Consider the following 21321-nt stretch of genomic DNA (forward strand, 5'->3'; position numbering starts at 1 on the left):
CTCATTCACACCTAGGGACAATTTGGACTGGCCAATCCACCTGAAATGCATGTCTTTGGAATGTGGGAGGAAACCGGAGTGCCCGGAGGAAACCCACGCAAGCACGGGGAGAACATATAAACTCCGCACAGGAAGTCTGGAGCTGGCTTTGAACCCATGCCGGAGGTTCCCAAGACATGAACTGTGCCACACATGCGCTAACCACTGCGCCGCAGTGCTGCCGACAACTTTTCTTTTCCCAATAAATTGTTAGTACGTCTACGCGAATGGGCCCTTTTTTCCTGTTTCCCGCTCCGCCCTGTGACATTGTGGCCATTAAAGGTTGGACATGGTCAGCAACAATACTCAGGTAGGTTGTGACATTACAACGATGCTCAATTGTGACTAAGGGGCCGAAAAAGTGCCAAGAAAATATTCCCCATACCATAACACCACCGCCACCAGCCTAAACCGTTGATACAAATCAGGATGGATCCATGCCTTCATGTTCACGCCAAATTCTGACCCTATCATCCGAATGTCGCAGCAGAAATCGAGACTCGTTAGAAGAGGTAATGTTTTTCGAATTTTCTATCGTCAAACTTTGATGAGCTTGTGCAAATTGTAGCCTCAGTTTTCTGTTCTTAGCTGAAAGAAGCAGAAACCGACACGGTCATCTTCTGATGTCGCCCATCTTCCTCAAATCTGGATGTACTGTGCGATCAGAGATGATCTCCTGCCTACCTTGGTTGTAACAAGTGGTTATTTGAGTCACTGTTGCCTATCTATAAGCTCAAAACAGTCTGGCCATTCTCCTCTGACCTCCAGCATCAACAAGGCATTTCTGCCCACAGAACTGCCACTCACTGGATACTTTTTCTTTTTCAGACCATTCTCCTAAAATCCTAGAGATGGTTGTACAAGAAAATCCCAGTAGAACAGAAGATACTGAGATACTCAGACCAGCCCTTCTGGCACCAACAATCATGCCACGTTCCTACTCACTCAAATCATTTTTCTTCTCTATACTGATGCTCGGTTTGAACGCAGGCGATTGTCTTGACCATGTCCACACACCTAAATACACTGAGTTGCCGCCATGTGATTGGCTTTTTAGAAAATAAATGTAGTTGGTCAAGTAGTTGGAAAGTGTAATTTATGGTCATTTCAACATGTAAAACACAACAAAATTAACATTCATCTCTGGTACTGTGACTGAAAATAGTGTAATAATGAGATACAAATCTACTGCCTATTCGCTAGTCATCTATATTTCCGGTGGTCCAGTGCTCTGACAACTAAGCTGATCTTGGACCTGTTAAGATTGTGCACGGGACAACAGAAAGTTTATGTTCCATGGAAGAACCCACAGGGTGTTATTTGGTTTTTTATTTATTTTTTTAAATGGCGTTATTATTTATTTTCTGTTCTGTGAAGAATCAAGAGGCGTTATTTGATTCTGGCTTTCTGGAGAACAATACATTTTTACATTTTGGCACTCATTAAGTTGTCACACTTTTTATGTTATAAACTGAGAAGGGAAAAATGAAATGGCCCTTGCAGGAGATGTTTGGGGAAACCTGTCCTTCAAAGTGAAAATGATACTCTGGACTAATCTGCTATGTCAAGGTGTCCACTTCAAGACAGTTTAGCAACCACACAAAGCCAGTTTTACCCTTTTCCTCCTGAATATTTAAAACCCCAGTGTGTAAAAATACTTCATTTGTTTAAATGAAACTTTATGGATTTGTTTAATGAGCAATAATAATAATAATAATAATTTCCTTGTATTGTCATTCTGTGTAACAATGTACACAGAACGAAATGTCGATTGCACCTGACCCGTTGTAGCGAGCCGATGCAGCCGCAGCCAACAGAGGGCGCCGCCGACCACTTTTTAAGTCTTAGGAATGACTCGGCCGGGGCGCGAACCACCGACCTCCCAGTCTCAAAGCGGGCGCCTTACCATCTAGGCTACTGAGCTGGTACATGTGATGTCGATTTTTTTCCACAGTTTCCTTCTCTAGTCAATCATGTCCCACTCTCATAAACAATATTCATATATTAACTTTCCAAATATACATAATAGTATCTTTTCTTGTGTTTATTTATTTATTTATTTGGTTGTTTGTTTGTTTTTTTTTGCAAATTTGAGAAAAAAACAAAAATGAAATTAGTACTGCAAGGATACCTACCTTGTCAATGTCAAAAGAGATAAGGACTTCTGACTGGACTGGAAGTTTCTTATCTGGGCGAGACAACTTGAACGGTGAGATGACAGCCAAGGTCCTCAAAAATACGGCAAAAATCTGCAAGAAAACATTTCTGTATTCATCACAATACTTTGTCTTAAAATAAAAAAGAAATTAAAAAAGGAAGGGGCCAAAAATGCCCCAGAAAAAAAAAATAATAAAAAAATGGATTCAAGTCAAGTCCCATTTGTGTAGCCCTTACTCACAAAATGTCTCAAATAAAAATAACAATCAAAGTAAATATACATATAAATAACAAATTATATATATATATATATATAAACGGGTAAATACATTAAATGCAATACATTTAAAAAAATTGAATAATTCATATTTTTTTGCTGTGCATAATTAAAATGTTCATTTTTATGACGTGCACGTGATGAACTAACATATTTTTGAAATCAATCCATTGCTTCATTTTGCTGCAAAAAGAATCAAAACAATAACGAAATACCAATTACTTCTACTACTACTAGTAGTAATAACAATAAGAGTAATAACAACAATAATAATAATGGTGATAGTAATAATAATAAAGGAGCAATGATGCTAAAATAAATGATCATAGATCAGAAAGGCAGAGCTTGTACTTGAAAAAAAAATAGAAAACTAAAATAAAATGAATCAAAAATATAAAAAATTAAACAATATAAAATAAAAATAGATATTTTTAAAAAACGATGACATCATACATATTAAAAATAAAAAAATAATAACAAAAAATAAAAACGACACCACATTGCCTAACAATCGAGTAGAAAACAACTCATCAGTGCAGTAGGGAGCAGTACATAAAGCATCATGCGATAAAATAACTCAAATAAGGGAAAAAAAACATTACCTGTTCTGCTATGTGTGCGTTCCGACCACATTTCAGCATGTGGACTGAAGATAAGTGGATCCTTTTACAAGATACACACTTGAAATCTTTGCACCCACGCCCGTGCACAAACACTACACAAATGTGTCAATGTATACATACATTATATCTATATATTTGTATATAATTTGTGATATTTTAGTGCATTACTTAAATATGTATATCTTTTTCCAAAATATGTGCCACTATTTGATTACAGTTGGATTGTAAACTTGATAAGGTGTTTATTTTAATTATGATGATATTTTTAGATCCGTTGTATTTATTTTTTTACCTATACGTTTTGGCTTTCTGTATTTTTATTCTAAGACCCCCCAAAATATTTATAGGCCTCTTACCTTGTGGTTAGGCAAAAAGATGCTATACAGAGTAAGAAGCTTTCTCTCTTTCGTTTTTGTTTTCACACGAGAAAACCCAAAACAAAATCAAAACAAGTTTAGACGAATAGAATCATAACACTAAAAACGATTTTTAGCATTGGTGTTCTCCTTTGTTGTGAAATTTCTTATTCTTTTTAGACAAATATAAAACCCTTTCTATCGTAAGGAGAAAGCCCTCTTACCACACAACAGATACTGTATTCAACACGTTAAATAGAGCTTTCCCTTTCCTTGAAAATAAATAGATAAATGAATAAAGAGATAAATAGAGAAATAGAGAAATAGATGAATAGATGAATAGATGAATAGATGAATAGATGAATAGATGAATTGATAAATAGATAAATAGATGAATAAATAAATAGATAAATAAATAAATAAACAAATAAAATCCAAGACCTAAAATTATAAAAGAAAATTCTTACAAAAAAATCATATACATCTTTTTTTTTAGTTTGAAGAAAATATTGCAGTAGAGAAACGTATTTAGCGGCCATTTTGTAACTACCTCCATTTTCCACACGAGAGCAGTGTTGTAAAACTATCGTTAAATCCTTTTTGGTTTCCTTTTATTTAGTTTTTTTTACTATTCAGTTGACTGTTTTCGTCATAGTTACGAAACGCAGACTTGATATTCTTTGAAAGTTTGTTTTTTATCTTATGTTGTCGTTTGTATATTTGCGAACATTTTTATAATAATAATTTTTAATTTAATTTGGTTTTCTTTTTTAATAGACGGAATAGGTTTTTATTTCGAAATTTCCTTTTTTCTAAAATATTATTTTTGTATCATGATGTTTTAAGGAACAATGACTCCTGTCAATCAAACCACAGGAGTCGGAACGACAGGACCGAACGTCGTTTTTCAGCGAAAATTTGTTAAATAAATCAATGAAATTAAATATTTTTCTTAAAGCATTGATTTTAACATTTCCAATAGATTCTATACAACTGTTACTACTGTACATGTTTCCTATAACATGCATTTCCAAATATTGCCCATTACTTGACAACATGTTTTAATTCCAAAAGGGTCTTTTTATTGATTGCATTTTGGCCCAATTGGCTTTCCATACATATCAGCAGTATGGATTATTTTCTATTGAGGAAGGCCGGTCAAGCATGAGGAACAGGGGAGAAAAGCATCATTGTTGTGGATCCTGAAGAGTGTAATAGGTAAATATATACTTACTCATTTTGTTTTTGCTACTTTTATATTCAAGGAACAAAACTGACATCAAAATAAAACTACTTTCACAAAGAAACACTGAAAGTTAAGCTAAATTAAACTACCGTATTATGGGCTAACTTTTAAACTCATTCAAGCTAGGCTAATTAAAGTGAGATATAGATAACCAAAAATGTTGAATGTCGCTTCAAAATACTGGTAACTAGGGCTTAGTGCAATTTTAAGGTACAAAAACTGTTTAAAATTGTTTCATCTCATCAGCTACACCGCTTATCCTCAGCAGGGTCGCGGGGGGGCTGGAGCCCAGCCATCTCCGGGCAGTGGGCAGGGGACACCCTGAACAGGTTGCCAGCCAATCGCAGGGCACACGGGGACAGACAACTCACTTGCTCAATCACACCTAGGGACAATTTGGACCGGCCAAATCACCTGAAATGCATGTTTTTGTGGGAGGAGACCGGAGTGCCTAGAGGAAACCCACGCAAGCACGGGGAGAACATAAAACTCCGCACAGGAAGTCTGGAGCTGGATTTGAACCCACGCAGGAGGTTCCCAAGACTTGAACTGTGCCGCACATGCGCTAACCACTGCGCCGCCGTGCTGCCTTGTTTAAAATTGTTTTATTTGTTATTAACAATATATTAACATATGCTATCACGTTTAAATATTTTTTGGGGGTACATGTTTCTATTAGTATGAGGCTGTTTTAATGCAGTTCTACGGGGTCGGCTTACACACGCTGTATATGTGAGTTTATACAAGAGTTTTTGGGACAAGTCAAGTCATGTTTATTTGTATAGCCCTTTCATCACAAGGAGTCTCAAAGGGCTGCACAGATCACAGATTATTGCAAACTGCAGACTACACCATCCCCTGACTCAAAACCTACATGAGGGCAAGGAAAAACTCAAAAACCTTAACATGAGCAGTGTTCATTTTACCTCTGAAAAATAAACTCGCATGCTCAAAAATCTATGGGTCCCAACAGAGATCTATGGGTCCCCAAAATTTAGTGTGCTCCATGCCCTTACAAACTGTCGTATTTTCCCTTACAAAATACAAAAAAAATCTTCTTTTTTTTTCAAACATGTTTATTTATGTAGTTTAACATGTTATATTGTACATGTGTTTCCTTATACCATATATATTGTTAAAAAGCCGGTTCTCTGAAAAGAGACGGACTTTCACTACAGAACTCGAACTTGAGATCGGCGTGCAGACGAAAACTAACCGTGAGATCAAAACAACAATGGCGGATCTGCCTGACGTAAAGTTTGGAGTGCGGTAAATCTTTGTTAAAAAATGATAATGACAATTTCGTGTCAAAAAAGTTGCGTCCCGGGGACGCACGTTGATTTGACACAATGCGTCCCTAGCAAAAATAATGCGTCTAGGACTCAGGGACGCGGGCAAACGAGAATACTGCATGAGGTGAATGAAGAAACCTTGAGAAGGGACCGCACATGTAAGGCGTCCATTTCTCAAAATCCTGCACAACTTACCTTGTTATACTTTCAACTTCTCTTTGACCAATGTCAACATCTACAGTGAAGAGGAAATTCAAAGATGCTGGCCTTGATGGCAGCGTGGCAAAGAATAAGCCTCATTCTAGACTGTTCAACAAAAGCAAGAGATAAATATTGGGAAAAGAACACAGACTTTGGACAACTCATTTGATAAATAAAAGTGTGACTACTGCATGGAAAACAAGAATTTGGCGGGATGACCTCAAACTTTTGAACGGCAGTGTACATGTGAGTTTTTAATCAACATATTTTAAAGAGGGGCTTTTAGAAAGGCATACAACAGTTCCACAAGTGCTAACCAGAAAATAGATTTTTTTTTTAAATTAGATGTCAGATGAAGAGATATTTTGTGATCTCTGGAAGGGACAAGTGAAAGAACTTGATTAACTCGAACTCGATTATTATTATCTATGGTGATTATGTTTTTGCTTTAACCTTAAGCATCACTGAGAGCCTTGGACCCATCGCAAATAAATTCAGTTTCTGTGATTAACATGTTTTTGCTTTTCCCTTTAGCATCATTGTAAGCCTTGGACCCAGGGTGAATTAATACCATATATAAAATAAAGGTTTCTTTCAATTATCTTTTGTTCCTTTGGAACGTAATCCCCGCGGTTAAACCACTCTAGATCCATTTTTTTTTTGGTAGTTTTGAGCGCCAAACAACTCCTTTTATACCAGGATCACTTTCCTTCTGGTAAACTGGGTGGGATTCCGGCTCCCGTCCCTCGAGGGGACGAGTACAAATGCATGAATGGAAACAAAAGGACCTCCCTCGCTTCCAAGAATTTGTTTCTTTTCTTTGCACGCCGCCGCTGAAATAAACGATGACGTCTTAGTCGGAATCGTTAAGATTTGAATTAGTGTGACGAGAAACTTGGACGTCAATAAAGACTCATGAATCCGTCCAGGGCATATCAGGAACTGAAGGACTAGAGGTCAAATGTTAAAGCGGGGTAACGTATATTTTGTTGGAAATTACAAGGTCGTGAACATAACTTAAAGCATGGGATGAGTTTTGAATGAGAACAGATGTGCTACTGCCATAAACAAGGGAACACTCAATGTTGACCCTGTTTACTTCGTCTTGCTCAGGGTTGTCAAACTCATTTGAGTTTGGGGGCCACATGGCGGAGAAAAATCTCTCAAAGGTGCCGTTCTTGTATATTAAAGAGGAAGAGAGATTGAGAGAGAAGGGGGATGGGGAAGAGAGCAGGAGAGAGGACAAGAAAGAGAGGGAGAAAAAGAAAGACAGAGAGGGGGGAGCAGGGTAGAGGAAAAGAAAGAGGGGGAGAAAAAAGAAAGACAGAGAGCACGAAAAATAGAGAAAATAGAAAGAGGGAGAAAAGAGAGAGAAAGAGAAACAGAGAATGACAGAAAGAAAGAAAGTAACAGGGTAAGAAATATACACAAAGAAAAAGAGGGAGAAAAGGGCAAAAGAAATGGATATTGATAACAAAAAGAGAAAGAAGAGAAAATGACAAAGAGAAATAGAGTAGTAAAAGAGAGAGGAAGAAAGAGAGAGGCAGAGATATACCAAAAAACACAGAAAGGGAGAGATAAAGAGAAAGTGAGAGAAGAAAGAGAATAAATATAGTGAGAAAGAGAGAATAACTAGAGCAAGAGAAAGAAAGACTGAGAGAGAAAGGGACAGAGAGAGAGGGTAAGAAAGAGAAACAAAAATAGAGAGGGAGAAAGAAGGCGATGGAGAGAGAGAAAAAGCGAAGAGAGAAAGACTAAGAGAAAGCGAGAAAAAGGAGAGAATGAGAATGAGAAAGAAGAAAAAGAGGTAAAGAATGAAAGGAGAGAGAGAGAAAGAGAGAGAGAAATACATCTCCAGTTGCTTTGTGAATTGCTTTGGTAACATGCAGTGGACATATTTAAAACTGCAAGTCATTTTTTTATTGTGCTTTCCTCAGAGTTCTCTGGTGGGCCTGATCTGGCCCATGGGCTGCATCTTTGACACCCGGTCTTTCTCCTATTAGAGAATCCGGGTTGCCTTGTTTTGCTTTTTCTGTAATTTTCCCGTCCCAATTTCATTTTAAAGGACTGTTCAGGAGGTTTCCAGATGCCATGGGAAATCTTCGAGTCTCGTAGCTCATTAGTTGGCAGACTAATTGTGCGCTAACTTTAGCGACGCGCTAGCCTAATTCCATCTGTCTTCTGTCAGTCTGTTAGCTATGTGGCTAGAATGGAAACTTGGCATATTACTTTTATGGCAACGTTTTTCAAAGTAGAAGGTACAGTATTTGCGTATCACTACGCTAGTAAGCTTAAAAAGCAGTACAGATACTGTGTTTGCGACTGAGAACTAGCTAGTTTGTGTCAAAATGAGAGAACCTATTTGAGTTGATTTAATCGTATGGTATTTTTTAGCTATATTTATTTAAGATTAAGTAAATCTCAATTGAAGTTCAATTAGTTTTATTGAAACAAACCATAAGCTAGTTTAAGTTTCACTGATCAAATCAGCTAACTATAACACAGGGGTCTCCAACTTTTTTCAAGCTGAGAGCTACTAAAAGGCACCAATTTTATTTGCATTTCTAAAATAACAACTTACTTCTCACTATGTTGTTACTATGGTATTCCCAGGTAATTTATTGGAATTAGAAATAGAGAAAAAGAAAGAGAGAAAGAATGAAAAAGAGAAAGAGAAAGCGTGAGAAAAAACAGAAAAAGAAAAAGAGTATAAGAGAGAATCAGAATTAAGAAAAAAAGAAAGAGTGAAAGAAAGAGAGGGTAGTAACGAGAGAAAAAAAGAAAGAGTGAATTACAAAAGGGAGAATAAGAGAGAGATAAAGAAAAAAGACCAAAAAGGGAGAAAGAAAGGGAGAGAGAAAGAACAAGACAGAGAGAAAGATAAAGATGAAAAGAGAAAGGAGGAGATAAAGAAAGAAAGAAAAAGAAAAGGGAGAATGAGAGAGAAAAAAAAAGAAAAAGTAAGGGAGTGAGAAAGAACAAGACAGAGAGAAAGAGAGGGAGGAAATGAGGAAGGAGGATGAAAAAAGAAACAAAGAAAACAAGAGATAAAGAGAGCCAGAGAGAAAAAAGAACATAGAGTTAAATTGACTTAGTCGACCACTCAATAAATAATTTTACTAGAAAATCACAATGACCCAGCACTGGTGAGCTATTTTCAGAACAGTTTTCCGGGCACCTCAGCTATCCTCAAGGGGCACCACGTTGGAGACCCCTCCTATAACAGAAACTGTTGGTTTTGCTAATCTTATTTTCAAGAAACTTTGAAATAAAAATGTAACTATTCTCAAAAAGAAACACTGAATGTGAAGCTAAATTGAGATACCTGAGGCTAACTTTTCAACTAAATCAAGGTAGGTTAATTCAAGCTAACTATACCCAAAGCTAACTATGGTTAAAGCTGCCGGTTTTGCTGGTCCATTTTCTAGGAAGAAAATTGAAATTAAAGCTAAAGTATCTTCACAAAGAAACACTAAAAGTGAACCTAAGTTGAGCTACTAGAGCCTAACTTTTCAACTAAATCAAGGTAGTTTAATTTGAGCTAACTATACCCAAAGCTAACTATGGTTAAAGCTGCTGGTTTTGCTGGTCCATTTTCTAAGAAGAAAATTGAAATTAAAGCTAAGGTATCTTCACAAAGAAACACTTTAAGTGAAGCTAAGTTGAGCTACTAGAGGCTAACTTTTCAACTAAATCAAGGTAAATTAATTTAAGCTACTGTACCCAAAGCTAACTATAGTTAAAGCTGCTGGTTTTGCTGGTCCATTTTCTAGGTACAAAATTGAAATTAAAGCTAAAGTATCTTCACAAAGAAACACTTTAAGTGAAGCTAAGTTTAGCTACTAGAGGCTAACTTTTCAACTAAATCAAGGTAAGTTAATTTGAGCTAACAATACCCAAATCTAACTATGGTCAAAGTTTCTGGTTTTGCTGGTCCATTTTCTATGAACCAAATTGAAATTAAAGCTAAAGTATCTTCACAAAGAAACACTTTAAGTGAAGCTAAGTTGAGCTACTAGAGGTTAACTTTTCAACTAAATCAAGGTAGGTTAATTTAAGCTAACTATACCCAAAGCTAACTATGGTCAAAGCTGCTGGTTTTGCTGGTCCAATTTCAAGGAAGAAAATTGAAATTAAAGCTAAGGTATCTTCACAAAGAAACACTTTAAGTGAAGCTAAGTTGAGCTTCTAGAGCCTAACCTTTCAACTAAATCAAGGTAGGTTAATTTGAGCTAACTATACCCAAAGCTAACTATGGTCAAAGTTGCTGGTTTTTTTGGTCCAATTTCGAGGAACAAAATTGAAATTAAAGCTTACGTGTCTTCACAAAGAAACACTGAAAGTGAAGCAAAGTTGAGCTACCAGAGGCTAACTTTTAAAGTAAATCAAGGTAGGTTAATTCGAGCTAACTATACCCAAGCTAACTATGGTTAAAGCTGCTGGTTTTGCTAGTCCATTTTCTAGGAACAAAATTGAAATTAAAGCTAAGGTATCTTCACAAAGAAACACTTTAAGTGAAGCTAAGTTGAGCTTCTAGAGCCTAACCTTTCAACTAAATCAAGGTAGGTTAATTTGAGCTAACTATACCCAAAGCTAACTATGGTCAAAGTTGCTGGTTTTTCTGGTCCAATTTCGAGGAACAAAATTGAAATTAAAGCTTACGTGTCTTCACAAAGAAACACTGAAAGTGAAGCAAAGTTGAGCTACCAGAGGCTAACTTTTAAAGTAAATCAAGGTAGGTTAATTCGAGCTAACTACTCAAAGCTAACTGTGGTCAGAGATGCTGGTTTTGCTGGTCTATTTTCGAGGAACAAAATGGAAATTAAAGTTAAAGTATTTTCACAAAGAAAAACTGAAAGTGACGCGAAATGGAGGCTATCTTTTAAACCAACCTAAGGCGAATTCAAGTTAACTCAACACGTTTACGACCAGAAACGTCAAATCTTGCTCAAAGTACTCAAACTATTAAACTTGCCCGTTCACGTTTGAACTCCGTGAAAACGATTATAACTACCAATAACCCCCTTTCCCTGAAAACCGAGATGCCGACACGCTAACGCTAACAGACAGCTACGGTTTTGTTTTTCGGTACACGTCCTAAGGCAAAATCTTATCGCTGACGGGATTTTTGCCAGTTTCTCTTCACAATGAAGTCATCCCGCTTTGGGAAAACCGATACCGAGGACAAAAAAAAAAAGAAAAATCTTCCGACCCTCGAATCACTAGCGTTATTGTTCCCCGCAAAGTATAGCCGAGTTATAAATCACATTGAAAATTAACAATACCGTCCGGGGAACAAAGGCACGCACACAACTCCTACGACCATTGTGTATGTATCACCTTTTTCTCAGTGGAATAAGATTACGTCCCACGTGGGAAAGAAATATAAAGGGCCAGCGCGTGAATAATAGACGCGTTGCGCAGTTCCCAAGGGTTGCTTCATTATGACCTGTTTTTTTTTTTTTTTTGCATTCATGAAAGGCAAATAAATCGAGCACCTGTGGTTTTGTGTCTCTGTGATCGTCTTTTTATCCTGGCGGTGGTTTAAGTTACTGTTGCGGGGATCTTTGTGTCTTCTAAGATTGATGGTTGTCTCTGGGGGTGATTGCATGTCCTAGAGATCTTTTTTCTTGACTTAATTTATTTGGAGTGTGAGGTATTGCACAGAGTGAATCAAGGAAGCAAGGTTTTGGGTGCTCTGAGGAGAGTGATGAACAACAAGAGTATGAGTATGGATGTTAAGAGGGGACTGTATGAGAGTGTGATTGTGCCGACTGTGTTGTATGGTGCAGAGACTTGGAGCCTGAACGCAGATTTAAGAAGGAAGTTGAATGTTTTTGGGATGAAGTGTTTGAGGACTATGTTAGGAGTGACAAGATTGGATAGACTGAGAAATGAAATTGTGAGAGACAGAACTGGAGTCGTCGTGGAACTGAGCAAGCGTGTGGATAAGAGAGTACTCGGTTGGTTTGGACACATGGAGAGGATGGATGAGGAGCCAATGTTGAAGAGGATCTGCAGAGCAGAAGTCAATGGAAGGAGACCAAGAGGAAGGCCGCGATAGGTGTTATGAGTGCACTGCAGGAAAGAGGTCTAAATATAATGGAAGCTAGAGCTCTTGTTGGTGATAGAAAGGAGTGGAGAGGTGTTGTGAAAGGATAGTGGGATTGTGGATGCGTTCTTAAGGATGGGCTGGGCACCCGTATGATGCGGCAGGGGTAAACCAGTGAAAGCTGTTGGGCCCTGCTGTTGAACAAAAGAGTGTGTTGTGTCACCCTAACCCGAGTGACATGGCCGCTTTCTGGTGTCCCATTTCATCTGGAGGGACAAAAGCATGACCAACTTGGGTGCCAAGGTGCCTAACTTGTTTGGGCAATTGGGTTGGCCATGGTCCAAAAATGTTTGTGTTTTTTTTTTTGTGCTATTTATTTCCCTTTTATTTTCTTTGTTATTGTATGTGTGTTTCTTGCTGTCGGTCAGCCCTCTTGAGGGATATGACCAAGGTAGATAGATAGATAGATAGAATTTATTTGGATTTTACAAGTTTTCAAGGTTTTTATATTCTTTTACCTATTTGTTTCATTTTTGTCTTCTTTCCGCTATGTATTATTTATATTGTTTTTTTAAATATATCTTTTCATTTATAGAGTAATGCATTTTTAAACGAACCTATTTGACTTGTAATCTTTTCAAAATTGTACACATATACTTATGTATATATGTCCATTATCCACCATTATCTGCTCCGCTTATCCTCAGTAGGGTTGCGGGGGTGCTGGAGCCCATCCCAGCTATCTTGGGGCAGTGGGTAGGTTACACCCTGAACTGGTTGCCAGCCTGTGGCAGGGCACGCAGAGACAGACAACTCACTCGCTCATTTACTCCTAGGGACAATTTGGAGCGTCCAATTAACCTAACATGCATGTTTTTGAAATGTGGGAGGAAAGTGGGGTGCCCGCAGGAAACCCACGCAAGCACGGGGAGAACATGCAAACTCCATACAGGAAGGTTTGATCTCACGACCTCAGAACCGTGCTGCACACGCACTAACCACTGCACTGCCATATATATATATATATATATATATATATATATATATACAGGGTTGGGTAGGGTTACTTTAACTTGATTACTTTCAATTACTTTTGGATTACTCCAATACCAAATATGCTAATAAAAGACAAAAGTAAGTAAATATGAATAAAATTTATAAATTTTGTGCAGGCTTGGGGAGTAATTGAACAGATGGAACAGCAAAAATGATGTTGGCAAGCCGTTTGGATTTATTTTCATTTTCTTTCTGTCGCAATTTATGTCAGTTTTGCCGGAGATCAAAGAGATCAAAGCCAGGAGAGAAAGCTTACCACGTGTTGTGAGTCATCATTTTATCCATATTTAGTTTCTTTTGTCTTTTATTAGCATATTTGGTATTAGAGTAATCCAAAAGTAATTGAAAGTAATCAAGGTAAAGTAACCCTACCCAACCCTGTATATATATATATATATATATATATATATATATATATATATATATAAAATGTATATATATAAAATGTATATATATATATATATGTATGTATATACATACATACAGTGGAACCTCGGTTCTTGACCATAATCTGTTCCAGAACACTGTTCGAAAACCGATTTTTACGATCACCAAAATAGTTTTTTCCCATTAAAAGTAATGTAAAATCGTTTTAATCCGTTCCAACACCCTGAATGTTTACCTTGAACGTAAACATGAAGCTGACCCAGGCTAATCGTACGTTAGCGTAATCTTCTGTACGAAAGATTACGCTAACATGAGCGTGTAAAAATACAAAAATCTGGTCGTTTACACGTCATTTAGCACCCGGGTCCCCACAAAAAGTGACTAGCGCTTCATTGGAAAGGGAGCTCCATTCAAACACCCTGACTGTTTTACGTAAACAAAACTAACTGAGGCTAATCGTACGTTAGCGTTATCGTAATCTTCCGTACGAAAGATTACGCTAACATGAACGTGTAAAAATTAAAAAAAGGATTATGAATAGTATTTCTTACCTTTGTGGTGGACTTCGGGGAGAGAAAAATCATCAAAAGTTTTCCAACCTCTTCCAAAACTTGCGGCAGTTGCTTGCTTATAGCGCTAATTTCCTTAGCCGCATCACTCGATTTCACAGCCTCCTTATTCTTTACTATCGTACTGTTAATAGATTTAGCCATGCTGTATTCACTAGCAAGATCGGATATTCGTACACCTCTTTCATATTTAGCTATTATGTCATTCTTAAAGGCAATAGTTGTGCGAACAACTTGTCTTTTTTCACCTGTCCTGCTTGCACCGACCTTCTTAGGGGGCATAATTAGGGGCTAAAACACCCGTACTCCGCTCAGCATCACACCCTAGCGTACCGGCGTTCTAACTCCTATTTTTTGAACACAATTTTTTGAACAGCGAAGCAAGAATTTCTCAAAATTTTTGGTCGAACACCGATTTGTCCGAACTGAGAGGCGTTCGAAAACCGAGGTTCCACTGTATATATATATATATATATATATATATATATATATATATATATCCCATTCTTCTCCAGGCTTTGGGTAGGGTTCTGCTCCCCCACATGAAACAGATAGTACTGGTTCTCATGTTTACCTTTAGCAGACGAAGCCTCCCGATCTTTCTCAGATACAGCACCTTCATCATCTGGTCGCCGTTGTTTTTCGTCGTGAAGCGCTCTAAGCTTTGATGAATTGCTTTTATGGACATGCAAAAAACTAATGCAAAAACTTGCAAAGATGGCATCAATCTCAAGCACCTCTAAACATGTGTTTTAGGGTCTGGTGCACCTCAGGCCACCAGAGGGCGCCTATTCAGTTTGTAATTGGGACAGGTGTGTCAAATCATCCCATGTCTGTCCCTAATTAGCCTCATCCTTATAAGGAAATTTAGACAGGTGATTTTCATTTCCACCTTTGTTTTTCTCCATTACATTCCCCCAGTTCATCCCGCTTTATAGGGTTTGTTTTATGTTTTGTTTTTTTTCATAATCATACAATTTGTCTGTTGTTTTTGACTGTTTGTTATTTATACAATCATTTTTTGGTGCTTATTTTTATTGTACCATTTTTATTGTAGGATTTTGTTACATGTATTTACATATATATGCAGCATAGCTTTTCAATGTAACTATGTTTGTGATTTGAAGTTATACATTTAAAGTTTGTTTTACACCAGGTAGTTATTTATTAGACGTACCAGCCGATGACATTTAGTTACATTTACAAATGACATCAGGCCCTTTGAGGACAGCCGTCACGCTGATGTGGCCCTCGGTAAAAAGGAGTTGGACCCCCCCTGTTCTAGATTTTTAGACTTGCAAAAATGGTCTATTAAGTGTCGGCAGTACGGTCACCAGGTTCAAGCAGTGAATACAATTCCTAACTGTACTGTACGTCCTTTGTGCCGTTATCTGCCTTTAAGCTAAATGCCCGCTTCGCTAACCGGATTGGGTTTCAGATGAAGTGTGCTGTTTAAATAGGCCATCAGCCCGGACCCAAAACCTCCAAGACCCGTCCCTGCGGACCTGTAACAGAAGCCAGAATCTAGGACGCCCGCCCGGGAGAGACACCGGCTCGGAATACGATCCATGAAAAGAGTCATGAGCAGAAATTTTTAGGCATTTTGGTCAACATGTTTACCGGGTAAATTCGTATTAGCCCATGTGGCCTCCCTCTAGGAATGTGTTTGATGGAGCCTTGCGTTCCACAATTGTTCCCCGGTGTCCTTATTATTCAATTCAGAGTTTTCAAGCTTCGTTGCCCTCAGGGGATTTGACGGATGACGTGGACCCGGGCCTGTTGTTCTTTAGGGTGACCCAAATTCGAGGGCAGCCAGTCGGACGCCTCGATTGAAATCATCTAAGAGATGTTTACGTGCCTCAGTAGGTGCTGCTGTTATGGTTAGCGATCATGCTAATTGGTTTCGTCATCTTTTGTGGTTTTCGGGGTTCCCGGTTGGCCTGGTATACAAAATACTACTGTATTTTCCGGACTATAAGGCACGCTTAAAAAGCCCAAATTGGCCAGAAATTTGTAAGTATATACTGTGGAAATGTTAGAATTTCGAATGAATTCCAGTTTATGGGCTTCATTGACAAAACATATATCAATTAAGAGAATAGAGTGAGAATCTATTGGGCAGCACAGCGGCGCAGTTCTGAGGTCATAGGATCGAACCTTCCTGTGTGGAGTTTGCATGTTCTTCCCGTGCTCGTGTGGGTTTCCTCCAGGCACTCCGGTTTCCTCCCAAAAACATGCATGTCAGGTTAATTAGCCGGTCCAAATTGTCCCTAGGTGTGAATGAGCCAGTGAGTTGTCTGTCTCTGTGTACCCTGCAACCAGTTCAGGTTGTCCCCTGCCCACTGCCCGAAGACAGCTGGGATGGGCTCCGGCCCCCCCGCGACCCGACTGAGGATAAGCGGTGCAGATAATAAATGGATGCATGGAGAATCTATTCATGTATTTAACACATTTATTTATTTGTCTTCTGTTGATTTATGTTACAGGAAATACAAAGAACTAAATTCCAATTCATAGGTTTTATAACGAGAAGGAGCAAAGATGTGCAGTTTTTTTAGCTAGCTATCTGGCTATCTTATAAGATTCTAGCTAGCTTTCTACCCGTTTAGCTATTTAACTATCTTTTTACATTTAGCTAATACCTTAACTTTTTGCTAGATAACATGCTAAATTTTGGCCTACTCTCGAGTTAGCTATCTAGTTTTCAGTTATTTTGTTGGCTTTCTACTCTTTTAACTTGCTATTTAACCCCCTTTTAGTTTTTTTTAAACTCATTCAACTTTCCAGCCAACTATCAAGCTACTTTTTTAGCTATTTAGCAAACCATCTAGCTGCTATTTTAGAAATTCCTATTAAACTGGGTGCCCTTTCAGCTAATTCGTAGCAAAAAGTAGCTCACACTGGAAACAGGTTGGAGACCCTTGGTTTATATCACAATAACACAGTTTTTACTCACAGTGCCAGAAACGAATGTTAGAGAATGGAAAAAACAGTTGTCCCGAAAGGTACAAATCAGGGGTGCCAAACTCATTTAGCTTGAGGGCCTCATGGTAGAAAAAACATTTTCTTGGGGGCAGGACTTAAATAACTTAATTAATGACATAAAACTTGCCTTAGCTGGAGGAATGGGGGTCTTTTTGGAGGCGAACAATTCAATTATGATTCAGGGATGTAAGATTTAATTGATATCAATATTTGTGTTTAAATCAGTTATAGAAAGGAACTAAAACTTCTATAAACTTCTGCACATACACTTTAAATTTAACATTTTTGGAATGTCCCGTCTGTCCTGTCCTGTCCGGTATCCCACTCGTGTATCCAGTATCCGGTATCGATCCCATCTGTCCCGTCCTGTCCGGTATCTTACCCGTGCATCCTGTATCCGTTATCGATCCTGTCCGTCTGGTATCCTGCTCGTGTATCCATTATCCGGTATTAATCCCTTCTGTCCCGTCCTGTCCGGTATATTGATCGTGCACCCTGTATCCGGTATGGATCCTGTCTGTCCCATCCTGTCCGGTATCTTACTCGTGCATCCTGTATCAGTTATCGATCCCGTCTGTCAGGTATCCTGCTCGTGTACTCAGTATCCGGTATCGATCCTGTCTGTCCCGTCCTGTCCGGTATCTTGCTCGTGCATCCTGTATCAGATGTCTGTCCCGGCCTGTCCGGTATCTGCTTGTGTATCCTGTATCTGGTATTGATACGGTCTGTCCTGTCCGGTTTCGATCTTGTCTGCCCCTGGCTTCCTGTTTTCCCAAGCCTGACTTCTCTGTCTCACTTCTTCTGCCCAGCGATCGCCGGATCGCTGGCGTTTGTGTTCCCGTGCATGATTGCCCCGTTTCCATAAAATAAAGCTTGGTGTGAAAACGTTACGCGTTTGGGTCCACCGTCTGTTCGGGTTTCGACATGTCAGCTCTCTCTAGGTGAGGATCATCTTATGTCAAATAAATATTGTAATAATTTATCAACAGCCAAGTACTCTAAAAAAATGTATATGATCGGGAAAATATTTTTGCTTATTTTTTAAATAATGTTTAAAAAAAAAAAAAATTAACCACCAGGATAATATTAATAGTGCACATAGTCCTTTTAAAACTGCAAGTCATTGTCTTAGAGGCCACATATAATAATGTGGCAGGCCACATTTTGTCCGCCGGCCATGAGTTAGACTCGTGCGATGTAGTCAATGCCTTTATCTACCTCATGGTAACCTGCATTGATATTGTGCTGTTGATTCTGTTAGCAATGGAGAACAAATGTGATACCAATTAAAAACACGGACGTTTATTTCTGGAAATGTTTAAATGAAAATCCCAACAATCTGAACAACTTTCAAATCCGTTGCGAAATAAAACAGGAACGTGCACACAATTTGCAGTACAACTCCAATCATGCAGACATAAGGGGCTATTTATAACCCACTTCCTTTTATTTACCCGGCTCATTGTTCGGACCACATCTGTGGAGGGCCCAGGGCACAATGGCCAGTCCCGAGCTGACCACACACGCAAACCGCTGCAAATAACACAAAAAGACTCCGACAGGAGCCAGACACAAGCCGGCGTTTCAAAATATTTGCAGCTTTTGTCCAACCGCCCAGTGGCAAACTCCAAAAGCCCAAACCACCTGTTAGACATTCTTTCACTATGTCAGTTTAACAAGCTTGACACTTTCATAGCTGGAGGCTAACCTAGCAAGACTGTTGTTGACCTCTACATTCGAAACTAGAGCAAGACCAAAAAGTGACAGCAAGGCACCGTCACCAGGGGAAAATATTTCCCAATTCTGTAGACCCACCGGGATACAACAGTGTTCCCGTTTGCCTGCGTCCTAGACGCATCATTTTTGCTGGGGACGCATAGTCTCAAATCAACGTGCGTCCCTGGGACGCAACTTTTTGCCACAAAATTATCATTATGACCCGATTACTTTTTTTACTGCACTCCAAACTTTTCGTCAGGCATTTTCGTTTTGGTCTCGCGGTTCGAGTTTTTGCCTGCATGCCGGTCTCGGCCAACGAGATCTCGTTGTGCAGTGAAAGGAAGTCCGTCTTTTTTTAGAGAACCGGCTTTTTTTGCTCAACTCATTAAAAGGAGCCGGTTCTCAAACGGCTCACTTGCTTTGATGATTGATATTACAAATTATGTTGTATAAAGAAGTTAAGAAAAAAAGGAAGTATAAAATTAGAAAATAAAAAAAAGACAGGTTTGTGGTTATCCCATTAATCGGCATATTACCAACTATAATTTGATGCAGAAATTAATTAATAATTTGATGATTAAAACTGAATTAACATATAGATTTATATTATATATTTGTCGCCGATTTACGATTTCAACCTCGATAATACAAAATTTGAAGACCCATAGATCTCTGTTGGGACCCATAGATTTTTGAGCATGCGAGTCCCCGGGACCCATCACTTTTCAGAGGAAAAATGAACACTGATACAACATGAATCCATTCGGCGTAAAGTGAAATCGCCGTATAGCGAGGGATAGGAACCTATGGTAATGCGGATCTAATGCTTTCCGAAGTCCCGATAAATTGGGCAAAAACTTTAAAATAACACATTAGTTAGTACATAGAATATAGAATATACTTTTATTGTCATTGTTACAACATGGGTTGAACATGTTGTGACAACGAAATTGGGCGTGGCACTCCAGCGTCACATTTTACAGTTAGGATAAAAGAAAACAAAGAAGATAAAGGAACAAAGAAGATAAGGTTATAATTTACACAATATAAAGGGACAAAGAAGATAAGGTTATAATCTACAGAATATTTACACAAGAAATGTAGGCATGTAGGATGTTACATACAGTTTTGGGATCGTACTAGTGCAATATGCGTTTAGTGCAAAAATAGTCAACATTGTGCAAAAAATAGTCAACATTGTGCAAAGTGAGCATAGGCATGAATACAATTTTACATCTGTATGAGGTAGTGTGTTTGCAAGAGTTTCAGTTTTTGTGCGGTGTGTGTTAAGGGGCTCTGAGGAAGAAACTGTCTCTGAGTCTGTTTGTTTTTGTTTTGTGTGACCTGTAGCGCTTGCCAGAAGGCAGCAGGTCAAAGAGGTGGTGGCCGGGGTGAGAAAACTCCTTGATGATGTTTTCTGTTTTGCTGAGGTAGAGAGAAACCAACGATTCTCTGGGCTGTGGTGATGACCCTCTGAAGCGTGAGCTTTACCTATGTGTAATATACATGTATATCAGGGGTGTCAAACTTGTTTTCAACGAGGGCTACACCAGCAAAATGGCTGTCCTCAAAGGGCCTGATGTAACTCATGCATGGTACATTAAATCAGTGTATCTACTCCTGAATTTGAAATAACTGAATTTGTTAGGTATTCAGTCATAAGCATTACAGTTGAGCTAAAATTGTTTTCGTTACACACACATGTGTTGTAAACTAAATATAACGATATAATAAAACATTTTTAGGATAGTATTTTAAAATTCCACTATGGAAAACCTGCCATATCGCGGGTATCATTTTCAAAATGCATTGTGGGAAATGTAGTTCTAGGTCAAAGCACTCTTTTGTCCCATGCATTTTTGGACACCCAGACATTTTAAGCTCTCGCGGGCTACATAAATGCAGGCCACATTTGGCCCTAGGGCCATGGGTTTGACAGATCTGGTGAATATGATTAAACAACATTATCAATAATAATAATAATAATACATTTTATTTAAAAGGGCCTTTTAGGACACCCAAGATGACTGTACACAGAATATCAAACAACAATAAAACAAGAATAAAACAAACTAGACAGTTCCCGCGGCAATTGTAAGAGTTGTGATTGATCTGGAAGATGATCCCAGCATGTATATATAACCCCGGTTGTTAGCATTATGAGTTAGCATAAACTTTATAACTCAGAGAGATGTTTCTGTCATTTTTTACTTGGTTCTGTGGGGGGACCCCGCTACTCGATTTGCTAGCGGCGCACATAGCTGTTAGCATCCTCTCGCTAGCATGCACTCTTTGGAATTCACCATTTACCCATGGTTAAAGGTAATGTGGGTCGGGCCCCCTCAAGCCACCCTGGACAGTC

At 38.5% G+C, this 21321-nt stretch overlaps 2 protein-coding genes across 3 annotated transcripts in view; one reads left to right on the top strand and one right to left on the bottom strand.

The window, feature by feature from the left end:
• LOC148345993 (uncharacterized) overlaps positions 1-21321 on the bottom strand; it is a 49278-nt gene that overhangs the window by 2465 nt on the left and 25492 nt on the right. Inside the window, exons 1-2 of one of the 2 annotated variants that reach the window (XM_088325026.1) lie at positions 3076-3187; positions 2175-2288 (exon numbers count right to left, since the gene is read on the bottom strand). The gene's annotated coding sequence lies outside the window, so the exon portion shown is untranslated. Of the gene's footprint in view, positions 1-2174; positions 2289-3075; positions 3188-21321 lie in introns of those variants that run through there. The other variant, XM_088325027.1, reaches the window with a different exon arrangement.
• LOC148345994 (pleckstrin homology domain-containing family G member 1) overlaps positions 4591-21321 on the top strand; it is an 86840-nt gene continuing 70109 nt past the window's right edge. Inside the window, exon 1 of the mRNA XM_088325025.1 lies at positions 4591-4670. The gene's annotated coding sequence lies outside the window, so the exon portion shown is untranslated. The remainder of the gene's footprint in view (positions 4671-21321) is intronic.

The sequence above is a fragment of the Urocampus carinirostris genome, chromosome 20 (assembly GCF_059441175.1).
Source record: "Urocampus carinirostris isolate Australia breed hairy pipefish chromosome 20, RoL_Ucar_1.0, whole genome shotgun sequence".
Classification (NCBI taxonomy): Eukaryota; Metazoa; Chordata; class Actinopteri; order Syngnathiformes; family Syngnathidae; genus Urocampus; species Urocampus carinirostris.